General features: G+C 38.6%; 1 protein-coding gene across 8 annotated transcripts in view; it reads right to left on the reverse strand.

The window, feature by feature from the left end:
• The window catches only part of ROBO1 (roundabout guidance receptor 1), a 707,409-nt gene that overhangs the window by 66,644 nt on the left and 626,997 nt on the right, over positions 1-13,768 (reverse strand). The gene's annotated exons all lie outside the window — the stretch shown is intronic.

The following is a 13,768-nucleotide window of genomic DNA, read 5'->3' on the forward strand; positions in this document are numbered from 1 at the left end:
GGAAGTTGAAATTACCATTTTTCAAACATTTGAGTTTCAATTTTAAGGCACTATTCCGGATGTGCACTAGGCTTCTCTAGGTGTGTGGGTTCAGTATTTCTCAAAAGGAACATCAGTGTGCATTACTCTGCTCAAATTATCTGCAAGTCTGTGATTCGTAAGAGAAGTGGCCAAAAAATGACACACATGAATTCCTGAGAGAAACATGCTCTTCCCCAAGATTCAGCTCCTAGCTGCTCTTGTTTGTGTGTAAGCATATTACCCAGTAACAGTTCCTTTTTTAACTGAAAAGCTCTTTGCTAAACTTGCAGTTACAGTCTGACCTGGAATTATAAATGCTTCTCCACAAAACACGACTCATATTCTACATGAAGCAGCCTGATAAGAGACTTAATGGGATGCAATTCTTGCATGGAGGAAGTAACTCTAAATTATCAATTTTCCATTAGTTGAGTAGTGCCAAGGAGAGAAAAGTTCAGCCTTCTTGGTAGCAGTGAAGAGCTGCTCAAGTCCTCTACTGAAAACTCACCTGAAAACCTCTAACAGACAGAAATCTGTCTTGGTTGCTCAATTACATTTCCACAAATTAAATTAGCTTCTAAGTACTGAATTTCCACTTCTCTTCTCACTAGACATTTCTTACTGTAGGTCAAAAGTAACCCTGTCAAACGAACATATTTTTTTGCCCACCTGTAAAAACAGAGGGGATACTGATACGTGAAAATAAATCCCTGTAGAAACAGGGCATCACATTGGTTGCAAATCTGTGGAAAGGGCAAAGGGTGAAGTTTCATAGAAAAATTTAAACAATTCTGTCACAGGGATATCATGTGGTTTAAAAGAACAACAATAATAGCAACATCTACAACAAAGACCACATTCTTAGTCTGATTTGCAGTCTATTGATATCTAAGGTTACTAAAACAGAGAAGAGGTTTTCCTCTATTAGGGCATATTTTATTTGACAGCACTTTCAATTATAAAGTAAATTAATTTTCCCTGTGTTAATCATGGCTTTTCACATGGCAATTAGGAGGAATAACCTGTTTGTAAAGACAGGAAGTTAGCATGTAAAACCACAACTACCAAAGGAATAATATTTTTGCCTTTTGTATAACTTCCTTGACGTGTGGGCTTTTCAGGGAAGATGTGTCCAGTCACTGAACAAAAAACCAAAAGAAAAGCAGTTTCCAGACTAGTGATGTGATCTTTTAATGCCTTATTCTTACCAGCAATCCTATCAACCTCACTGGGACTATCGGTATCACTAAATGCACTCACAGGAGTAGGAATTTACAGTTTTAGGACTTAAACTACAGACCAGTATAGTTGCCAGATGTTAATGGAGCAACTATTGTATTTGACAGATGTAGTATTGTAGGTTCATATGAGAATCAGGTGGGAAGCAACCTCAGAGGTCTCTAGCCCAACCTCCTGCTCAAGCAGGGTCAGCTACAAGGTCAGCCAAGGCTTGATCCAGTCAGGTCTTGAAAAACTTCAAGGAATAAGAACGCACAGACTCTCTGGCAACTAGCTCCACCACTTGGCTGTCCACCCAGTGAGGAAATTTCTCATCACATCCAGCCTTGATCTCCCTTGTTTCAACTTAAATCAATTGTCTCTTGTCCTCCCACCATGCACTGCTGCGATTTGCTTAGGTTTGTAAATGCTGATCGAGGGTTTGCCTGTAACTCATTGGTTTCCTCATATTTAGAACAAAATATTACAGTGTTGTGTCTATTTCTTGGTCTGATATTTGGGCAAGTTATAAACTTCAAGTATCCTGTTCGTGAAAGCAGTGGTAGTAACTATTTATTCCAAAGAGAGTAGAATTATAGAAATTTTCATTTATTTAGACTAAGAAGGCGTTTTTGAGATCTTGAGATCCAAGGTGGTACTTAATTACCGACCAGTATTTTGTTTTGCATATTAAATACTCATTAATTATTGGTCTGACTAGTACTATTTAGGAATACCTTCCAGGTGCTCAGAAGATATCTCGTTATTTAACTGACACAAATTGAATATTTTCAATTTAAGCTCAGGGTGTTTCATTTTTGAATTTTAAAAAAAAATCTTCATGTCTTCAAGGAGTGCTTGACACTTCTAGAGACAATTATAAAAGAAGCAAGAAAGTACAACTCTACACCAGAGAAATGAAACAATCCCAATCTTCAGGCCAATAATAACATACAACAGACAAGCTCATATACAATCTTCAGCTTCTGTACAAATCTTTGGCCATTATGACTCATCTAGGAAACGGCAGTCACAATCAAATTTAGATTCCTTTCAAATAATTCAGTGATCTGTTAATCCCAGTTGAAGTGAAAACTATGAGAGATTGAATGTGCCTATAGAAACAAACTGGTAGGAGAAGGGACACAAGTTAGAGTGGGAAGCAGGCATTTCCGAGGGGATTGGGCAGATACAGACTGGACAGTGACAGAGGAGAAACTCCAGAGCAGGGATGGTACAGAGATAGTTGCCTTATCTGTCATGGAGCATTGCAGTTCTACAGAGGGGCTGAAACTCAGCTGTTTATCATCTTGGGATGAAAGGAATGGGTGAGAAACCCACTGTTTATACTCTCTGTCTGAAATGAGTGGGCACAGTAAATCTGGGTACTAGAGTTACATGCAGAGGAAATGTGAGAGTCTCAGTATGTTTAGCAAAGAGGTCAAGCCTTAAAGATTGTTCATGCCTTAAAAAAAAAAAAAAAAAATTCTGAACAATTTCACTTTCCAAATCTTTCCCTAATTCCAAACAAAAAGTGAGCAAAAAGCTGCCAACATCTTCTGTTCAAAAATATGTTTAACTGTTAATCCTGTTAAATTCTGAGATCTAATTAACTACTTTTTACCTTAAAGTATCTGAATGAGGACCATTGAATGCCTCTCGGCAACATGACTACCAGGTATTTATGTTGCTGTTTTGCAAAAACTATTATTAAGGGAGATAGTTTAAGACAATGTGCCATGTTCCATTTCCTATCCAGTGATTTGTAGGCTATTTGTTCTTATCAAAGCAATCTGAAACACTCAGTGTCCTCGATATGCACATCTCTCTGCAGTCATTTGTGGGAAGTATCACTTTCTACAGAGAAATAAACAAAGGCCTGAATCTCTTTTTCTGAAAAAAATATAAATGCTGCCATTCAGCTGCCTCCTGGCTTCAGCCAGTGAAAAATACGGGAAAATAACACCAGGTACATCACAAAAGAATCAGGGTGTATCATTTTTCATCCTCACCGGTCTCTCTGTTTTCAGCTGTCGCTTCCTGAGGTCTAAATGCATATATAAATAATTCATATTTTCCCCAATTTTCTGATAAAATTCACATTGATGTAGGACCAGGCTGGGACGCCCTTACTCACCATGAATGCTTTCACAGTGCATGGTCCCAGGGCACCAAGTGTGACACAGTGCAGCGCAAACTCCTGAGGAAAGGTCCAGGAGTCTGGCGCCAAACATGTCACAGCCATGCAAGCTGAGGCAAAATGTTTACACGAGATTTTTGATGTTTCAAATCAAAAGTGATGACTTGTAATTCCAAACCCCCACCAAGGGAGCGATTGTGCTTTATTATATTTACGATGACTGGAAAAATTCTGGTTTAGATTGCTGTTGATGTGTCAGATAAGCAGTTCTTAGTTTTAAAGGAACAAGTGACTACAATAACTTCAAATTTACCAAACCCGAGAAGATAAGAATCTAAGTGATTGGAAAAGAAAGAGAGTAATTGTTTTCTATAATGGTACTGTAAGAGAATGAAATTAAGACAGAAAGCAGTTGACTTATTAGTCGGAAAAATAGTTTTGATGGTAAGATCACCTTTAGAAAACCCAGAAACCCATTACAACATTTCAGGCTCATGCACAAAAAAGTTAATAAGGGGAAAATCTCAGTATCAAGGAGATGCTGTTTTCCTCAATAGACTTCCTAATGATTTTTTTTTTAAAAAATTGTATTTATTTATTTTTGTTTACAATTGATTCACACTCCCTCTTCTGTCTGAACACTGAAAACTTGTCAGGTTGTCCTGGTTTCAGCTGTGATAGTGTTAATTTTCTTCTTAGTAGCTAGTGCAGTGCTGAGTTTTGGATTCAGTATGAGAATAATGTTGATAACACACTGATGTTTTGGCTGTTGCTAAGCAGGGCTTACCCTAAGTCAAGGACTTCTCAGTGTCTCGTGCTCTGCCAGTAAGGAGGTTTGTGAGAATCTGGGAGGGAACATAACCTGAACTGGCCAAAGGGATATTCTGTACTATAGAACATCACATCCAATATATAAACTGGAAGGAGTTGGCTGGGAACTGCTGATTGCTGACAGGTTGGCCACCAGTCAGTAAACAATTGTAGTGTGCATCACTTATTTTCTCTCTTTCACAAAAGTTATTATTATTATTATCATTAGTATTATTAGTAGGAATGTATTTTACTTTGTTTCAATTTATAAAGTGTTCTTTTCTCAATCCACAAATTTTGGTGGGTTTTTTTTGGTGGTGGGTTGTTTTGGTTGTTATTTTGTGAAGGGGTATTTTTTCCTGATTCTTCTGCCTGTACCACTTGGGGGGAAGGCGTGGAGGGAGCAAGTGAGGGGCTGTGTGATACTTAGTGTCTGGCTGGGGTTAAACCACGACACATGTGCTGGGCAGTGACTTAGAAACAGGCTGGCTGAGGACAACGCCCTACACAAACAGTGCCACTCTTGGGGACCAGCAGGCTGCCAGCTGCACTCCTCCCTGTGCACTTATCCATCTGCACTGCAATCAGCAGGAACAAGACAGCTGCAGTCTGGAAACCTGGTAGTCACATCACCATGACGCTGACTCTGACCATGACTCATTCTCAGCACATGGCACATGCCTGGCTGGCTGGATTTAGCTTATGCCTCTTGACTTGAAACCCAGGGAAAAAGGGCAGGCGCCTGTGTGTACTCAGGAGGGCTCGTGTACTCCAGAAGAAAGTGGTCTGAGAGAGGAAAAAAGGCAAGTATCGCTCCTTGGTGCTGACAGCACACATAAAACCTTGAAAATACAAGTGCATCTGGAGCTGCTACACATACCAGGGAGAGATACAGGTGAGGACATGGCTTTAGAACACCTACTCAAACACGCACAGCATGGCAGCTCAACATCACCAACTCCAGAAACCATTTTAGAGATGAGCCTAAAGTGCCATGGGTTCAAAATCAAGGATTCTCCCTCCTGCAGCAAGCGGGAAGGCTTCTGTTCCCAGCTCTGCAGCCAGAGCAACAAGCAATTTGTTTCAACAGCTTGATGGTTTTGTTACTGGCATTAAAATGTTACTAAGCTTCTTTTCTCTCTTCCGTGGCTTAAACTCCAGCCTCTGCTGCTAAACAGCACAAGATTTGTGCATTAACAAAATGCCCTGCTTGGGTGCTATTCTTGTTTCAAGAGCAATCAAACGGCATCAACTCCTTTTGGATTTCTGGCGATTTTGAGATTTAGTTTAAGCTGAGATGTGTTTCCCTCCTAAACTCTGATGGGGCTGAGCAGTAAAATCTGGGTCCACCTCAGCTGTGTAACAGCCATGCAACTATATTATTTAAAAGTCTGATTCACAGCAGGGTAACAAATCTTCCCTTTGGAACGCTTAAAAAGTCAAGGTGAAAAGGGCTACACAAGTGTGTGTGTTTGCCTATGTGTGTGGGGGAGGAACCTACTGCAAAAATTTGTGGGAAGAGAACAGTGTGTGAAATGTACTCACATGAGGTATTTTTGATTTGCAACTGATTTTGCTGATACTAGCTACAAAATAAGTAGCTAGTAATCTCTCCTCCTGCAGGAGTCAATGAAGATTTCTGAGACAAAAATGTGGAAATAGACTTTGCAACGTGATTTTAAAAGGTAGCACTTTTCAGGTTAATACATGTAGTATGCAGTTTAAAATGCGTATAAATCCTGTAGTCATTGCCTTGAGGTGACAAGAGATATCTGAAACATGGAGGGTTGAAGACAGAGAGAGGGAGAGGGGGATTTAAGATCTTCCAAAAGTTCCTCTCCTAGTCTCCCTGCCCCCTTCCTTGCTCTGAATCTCCTAAACCACGCTATAAACCAAACATAATTTAGAAAGCATACTTCTGACAAGTCTAATTCCATCTATTTAACAACCAGAGTAATGCAGCAAACTGTGAAGTTGTTTCCCAGGATTCTCTTTCCAGAAAAGAGTTGTCTTCCCCTGTGTTTTACTGATGTAATTTTAGGCACTGCTGCAATCTAAGTAGTCGTGGCTACAAATGTTTATACTAAAGCCTTTTAAAAGAGTGAAAAAAAGCTGAATTTTAAATAAGCTGTGCAGAAGTACAAAAAGATTATGAGAGCTGGATACTATCTGAAGAAATCTTAGGAGCTTCCTACTAAATTTTTTGACTTCCAGTTAAAGATAGTATAGCTGAAAGGGAAACGGAGTGGGATTTTTTTCCCAGCTGTTTATGATAGCACAGATTACTTTTTGGAAAGAAGAACTTGAAATCCATAGCAACCTTCTTATAACAAGTTAAAGCTATTTGTGAAAAGTGGCCAAAGCCTCATGATCAATGGAAACCAAGCACACACTAAAAATGGAAGGACAATAAATCTCTACAGTGCAGTAAGTTGTGATCATTAAAAAATGTTATTTTGGGCATGCAATACTCAGGGAGGAATACTCTCGACTGAAACAGATACTATTTCAAAAGAAATCTGGATTTCTTCTCACAGGGATGCCATACCCCCCACATAGACAACTTAAGTCTACACTAATACCTGAACTTACTCTTTCATAAAGTCAACAGGAAGGTAACTGTGATATATTAACAAATTTTAATTTCAGGTAGCAAAAAAATGCAACACATTAAAACTTGTGCACGACAGACTAGTAAAGATGTTTTGCAGTTTAGTGTTTAGTTAGGTTATAGTCTTCGAGGAAAAAATCTAGAAAGTTCTGAGCACTGAGGAACTCTGAAGAAAGAAGTTCAGAAAAGACCATCAGACCTTGCTGGACCAAAGCAGAACTCTCAAGTGACTTCTTCCTCTGTACTGAGACCCAAGTATCAATGTGCTACCTTAATTGTGTCAAAAGAAACAGCTGCTGCCTAATTTGTGGAGGTGCAAGTCCTAAGTGGGCTCTCATAGGCCACTGAAAGATGAAGAGAACAGAATCCCCTTCACTGCTGGGTTTAGAGAGCACAGAGCATTTATGAGAACAAAACAAGCAACCTTCCAGACAGCTTTGTCTTTCTGTTTCAGTTCTGTCGTCCTAGTCCGTATAGAAATGGGAAAAAAACATCACCCCAAACTTTGGGAACTAACGTGTGGTCACAGGGACAAGAGGAGCACACAGATACCTCTTGAAGAAAACACTGTGAGCATATTTGATATTTAGCAGTTTAACCTGAAGAAGCCGTTTTTTTCTTGCACTGAAAGATGCTGATACTGAGCCTACGAGGTGATTTAGTTCACATACAAAGACTGCAAGACACTTTATTACCAGTTCTTGAGTGTTATTCAGCACCTAACAATAAAGCATTTTAGTGTTCAAACAAAACACAATTCACAGTAACAAATGGTACTCGAAACAGCTTATCAAAACAATGTTTGAATGCACTGTTATTGTAAGTCAGCATTTTTAAATTTGTTTTCTTAAGACCAATTCAGAAATGGCTGATTTTACTGATGCATGTAAACTAACAAAAGTAAGAGAATGTACTACAATCACTGTAGTCTTTATTAAAATTACTTCCAGGCTATAAACAAGGCAAAAATAAAGTGTGTATTGCCTTTTTATGGATGTTAAGCATATTTAATAAAGCCTATGTTTATTTCAGAATGAATGTATAGCAGAAGTATTGTTCATTGAACAACCAATTAAAATTACTACTCCTTGCACTCTATTTATTCATAAAACCAAAAATCTGCAAACTCAACAACTTGTAGTAAAATTCCATTTTGTCTGTTCCAAAGACAGAATTATTGAAATGTTATCTTTATAACAACAGTCACACAGTAAAGTCTGCAGCAGTGAAACCTGATACAAAACCAATTGTTTTTTCCCTAGCCACGGGATTTAGGAAATTTCAGGCATTAGGAAAAAGACTTCAGATTTTGTTTGCTGCTTTTTAATTGAGTGCTGAAGTATGCTACACAAATCTACTTGCTTCAGTTCTCTTCAGCAAGTGATTATAATGTAGATTTTTTAAGAACTTTACAGTAAACAAACCCCTTTCAGCAGGAGAAAGCCTCTAACTTCAACTTATTTTTGCAGAAACATTTCTCCAAATTATTTGGACTCCTTCTGTTCTACTTGCTCAGAAACATCTGTCTCAAATTCTTGTTTCAAAGTATCAAATTGAAGGAAGGAATCTCAACATTTTTTATGTGTTATTTTCCTGTAAGCTATTGCTGTCACTGTCGTGAGACTCTGTAAAAAGAAAAGCAACCTCCATTTCAAAACATTGAAACCATGGAGGCAGTTATTTATTAAAATATTTTACATCAATTCGAAGCAACTATAATTTTTTAAAAAAAAATATTTCGCTGAAATATTTACTTATTTTTCTTTTATCTGTATTTTAGAAATGCTTCAGTAATCTTAGCGTTCATCCCTTGCATCAGTAGGACAAAAACCTGCAGGGCACTAATCTCTGAAGAAGAGTCTTCCCAGTTTCTTCTAACATCTAAGATTTCTATTCTTTCAGCAGAAATAGGTGGCAGTCAAACTCCTCAGCTCCTTGATAGAAATCTGAAGCACTGTCACAGTTTACAGCAGTCATTAAAGGGGGAAATGGGCTCTTCAAGCTACACAAATCACAAGAGATGGTCTCCTTCATTCATCCTGCCAAAAGTTTATAAATTAAAAAAATCCTCAAGTTCATTGGACAGTCACTATTCTTCCTTCCTCTTTCATGGTACTGAAGACATAATGTGGCTTAAAATTATTTCTTCCAAAAGGAGAAGTACTGACTTAAAGAGTGACCATGTATAGACAAGTTCAGATTTTAATCCAAATCCTAGTTTTAAAATTCCAGTGCTTAAATTCCCATATGATGCTGTGAGGTGTTCTCAAGGCATAGTAACCACCCTACACCTCAACAGCATTTCTGTAATCCCATCAAATTCTGAATTTTGTCTTGGTTGTTTTACATAGATAGTTCAGACCCCTATAAAGCAATTACATTTACAGCCAGCTTCTAATGTGCACCAGCAGCCTGACACAGTGGAAACATTTCTATTTTATCAGACAGATGAAAGAACAAATCCTATTCCTTTTCATTCCGGGTGGTATTCTCAGCCCTTCCCAGAAGCCTTATCAACTAGATGTCTTTTACTGCATGCCTTGAAGCTACTTTACACAAAGAGGAGGTGAAAAGAGGAGGAAATTCCAGACCTGAAGCATGTGCCACCTTTTCAGATTAAAATTCCTTGTCAGTTGACTAGTACAGCAAAATCACAGCCAGAAGTCACTTATCAAAAGTTCTGCTGGCTATCTACCTTGCAGACAAGCTCTCTTAATCCCAGAACTGAAGACACTATAATCTAAAAAGGCTTGGTATTCAAGATTGCCACTGTAAAATATGGATTGGTCAGTGTAATTTCCACAGGAATTCTTCTTCTTTCCTGCCAAACTGATAACACTGAATGCGTTTAGTGCCTTTGAATGGTAAAAATTTACATTTTAGAGTTCAGTCACTGCTGCTGCAGGTTTAGATGTATATTAGGCAGGGCACTGTAATAAGTACTGCACACTCCTCCAGAGTCATTACTTGAATAAGGAGAGTGAAGAAGAACTCAAAGATTGTTGTTCACTGCCAACCTGGCTGGTGGCTGACCCACAGTCACCAACAGCCACAGTGTTGGTGGTTCTTGGGAAGTCCTCAAGCCAACTGACCTCCTTGACCTGTTTCTCTTAACTCCTTGCTGACAAGTATCTACCTTGTCACTGCTACAATGGTTCCTGGCCAACTGCATAGAAGGACTTCCACTGGAGCCATAACTTACACTTGTTGCAGAGAGTACAGCTCGTTTCACCATAAATTATAAACTTATCATAAAACTAGCTGCTAAAAAAAGCCTAATTAAGTACTGCAAATCGGAGCAAAGCAAATGGAAGCAGGTGAAAATATATAAAACCTTTGGTTCTTAGATTTGCTTAAAAGCATTTTCATGGTTAAACGTGGAATTTGCACCCTAGAAGAAGCCCTACTTCTATCTGCACTAATAGTAAAACTAATTCTCTTTCAGAACTGAAGTTCTGAGGTATGCATTTTTGGTAATTTTGTGTGTCTTAGGAACATTGTCTTCAATTATATATGTAATAATGAAATATATAATATCATTATTTCTACAGTCCTGTTTCAAGGCATAAAACTAAGCAAATCATGCAACAGAAACCTCCACAAAACACGAAAAGCATTTTGCATATATATAAAATACAATATAAATAAATAACTAGATGCAACTTGCTTAGTGATAGAGCCAGAGAGAAATCCACTGGCTCCAGAGAAGGACTTTGGGCCAGTGTTTCCCTTTTCTGGAGCACATCAGCTACCTGGTAAAATACAATGTATAGGCAAAATAAAATGTACTCTGCGCTGCATCCTGGTATTTTTATTGACTGAGGTGTTTATTTAATAATTAATCATCTCCTGAATGAAATGCTTCCACATGTATTTAGCAACGTCTCTGGATGCCTTATAGATGCAGTACACACTGTTGCAAAATGAAAACAGGAGACTGAGCCTCTCTAATTTTAGGAAAATGCAAACAACATCAGGATGACATTTTCTTAACCATTTATTTTCCAAGGAGAAAATAAGATAACTTCACAGTTTCAGGGATGGAAATGCTTCTAAGCAGTAACAGTAAAAGACTTAAGAGAAAGGTTCAAAGTTCTGTGTTAATACAGAACTCCAAATTTAGTTTAAGAACATGGCTGAAGTTGCAATAAGAATGCAACATCTGTACTTCATGTAGGAAATAGGATCCCCAAAGTTAGGAGCCTGTATAGAGGAAAACAGTGATTCCAGCAATGAGCATCTGTGATGCTACTGATGAGCACGAAGAACGTTAAAATGGAATTTATATTCCCTCCCCTCTTTTGTATTTTCTACAGTTAAGAGTTTATTATATACAGAGAGAGGGAGAGTTGAACTATCCAAATTGACAGTTCCTAGTCCAGGGGGACAGTTTGGGTCCACTCACCAGCTCTGAGGCAGAGCTGTGCAGCATTCCCCAGACAGGGAGCCCTGCAGGGCATGCACAGTGCACTCCAGTGTCTGCTCTACCCAGAGCTGAGCTGGAGGAAAGGACCCTGCCAGGCCCAGGGCAGCTCTGCTGAGACACCAGGTTGGTTATTGGCCGTGTTACATCAGCACCTCCCTGACACCCGGGTATCTCAATTAGCTCTGGTGCTGCACACTCTGCTTTTTAACACCCTAGATAACCCTGCACCTGACAGAGCATACACAGGTCAACCACAGTGCTTGAGGCCCGAAAAATGATGAGTAGAGAAGGAGATATGTCCTCTTCTTAGCAGTGCTTACCAGCCCTGAGCCCGAGCAGTGTCCCCAGGAGCCCTGTCTGCTGTGTGCCACGTTCCATTGCAGTGCAGCACTTCCACTGTGCAGACACTTGACAGGTGACAACTGCCCCTTTCCTAACATGGACACACATCTGGGGTCACCACTAACAACTCTCATATTCTTTCTCGGGCATATGGTCTGGCACGAAAACACCACAGCCTGTTGCCGAGTTACTGAATGGGAAATAAAGCCCAAAACAAAGACCCAAGACAAAAAACCCTAACCCACACGACCCCAAAACCAAGGCCAATCCTCTCATTGCCCTTTTATGAGTTTAACTGGACTGCACAGTGGCAGCTATAACTTCTGGGGCTGTGATTTGCAGCAGAGCCCTCTGTTTACAAATAGGTAACAAAAATAACAGCAAGAACACACATGTACTAAACTCCACAGTCAACAGATCACATGACAGCTACCAAAGGTGCAAAAAAAGACTTGTCATTTGCATTCCTTCAATCACCAGGAAAAAAAAAAATCATAAGATCTTTCAAAAAAACCCACAAAACCCAAAACCTCAAAGAGCTGCGTGTCCGCAAGCAATCAGAACAATGTCAGCTTAGCACTGAAACAAGATCAAAACTACCTCTCTAGATGGAATAAAGTCAAGAAGATGACCCTTTAGGAAAAAAAATAAGCATTTTAAACGGGGGAAGAGAAAGGAAGAGGAGGGAAGAAAAGGAGAAGGCAGAAAAAGAAGGAAAAAGTCTGAATGGAAAATACATTTTCTAGAGGAGTACTTTTTTTTCTTCCCATAAAACTCTGTCTCTTGGATACGCTAATAAATGGATTTTGATCATAATTTACTACATTACCAACTACAAACTGGCCTTACACATTGCAGTTTCTCACATCAATCCCTTCTACAAAGACATTAGTGCAGACAAATGGCTCAGGAGGTAATCCATTCACACTGGGAAACAAATTATCCCATAACAATATCCTCAGAGCAAAGCTGTTATATATAAATATCTACTGTGTAATACAACTACTTAAAAAATTAGAATCTTGCTGAATCAGGACTGAAGCTATGATCATGTTCCTTAAAAATACCAGTTTATTATCAAAAAAGATCTCACTTGACTCTAACATCTACATACTTAAGTCATTTTATATCTAATAGCACCATTAACATAAATGGGATTACAAGAACGTGTTTGCTTCTTATTTTGAATAGGACTATGAAGGATTAGTGTTACCAATAGCTTATTTCCAGAAAAATAACTGCTCAACCAGTCATAAAGCAAATTTTCTTAATACTAACATTTTACAGGTTTAACAGCTGATACAAGACGTGATCTTCAGAACAAATCACCATTTAAAAAATAATTCAGCCTTTTTCTTTAAAATAAACTGTGCTCAGTGCTCACATGTTCATCTTTTATTCTGCATCACTGATCATAAGAACTGGTTATTTTACAAACATAAGGTATCAGTTTTGATGTATAAACATCACGGTGACTAACAAAACAAAACATCTAAAAATTCTTGGTTTTATGAGAACTTCAACAAAAGAATTCCTATTTTCCTAACAGAGGGACACCAAATGTTTCTGTTGGAAAAAGGAAAGCAGGTTAAGGACAAGACCTTTCCTGTTACAGTAAATGTGTCAAAACAGAGGCCTGTTACCAAATAAAATACTTTTAAGCCTATCCTTCCCCAGAACTCCATAATGACTAATTCCCACTGAACAGGGAAAAGGACAGAAGAACCATCAGTGCCTAGAAAAAAAGCATTAGGATTACATCATTGCCTGTCTGCTAGCCAGGAAAGGAAGAGAGGGATTATCTGAATAGTGAACATCTGGATTGTGTATATAAAGGCAATGAAGGATTTTTATACATATTAGTTCACTGAGTTCCACTGAATTTTTATCTTACAAAGAGCCAGTAGTGCCATGATACGCTTTTATAATGAAAAAACCAACAGGAATTCCAGTGGTCTGGGTTACTGTATTAAAAAATACACAAACAGATTTATCATTCGCTGCTTCTTTACTATATTTAATTGAAAAAATTAACTTTCTTCTTTCTGTTAGGGTTTCAGATAAAAAGATTGCAAGTGACATGATTCTGAACTCGAAGAACTGAAATTCAAAACATCCCCATCCCAATACCGTAAAGACTGCTCACAAAAAAATCCTACATGTGAAGCGTTTCCATTTCCTCAGAACACAACTCAAGCCA

This window comes from Pseudopipra pipra, chromosome 2 (assembly GCF_036250125.1).
Source record: "Pseudopipra pipra isolate bDixPip1 chromosome 2, bDixPip1.hap1, whole genome shotgun sequence".
Classification (NCBI taxonomy): domain Eukaryota; kingdom Metazoa; phylum Chordata; class Aves; order Passeriformes; family Pipridae; genus Pseudopipra; species Pseudopipra pipra.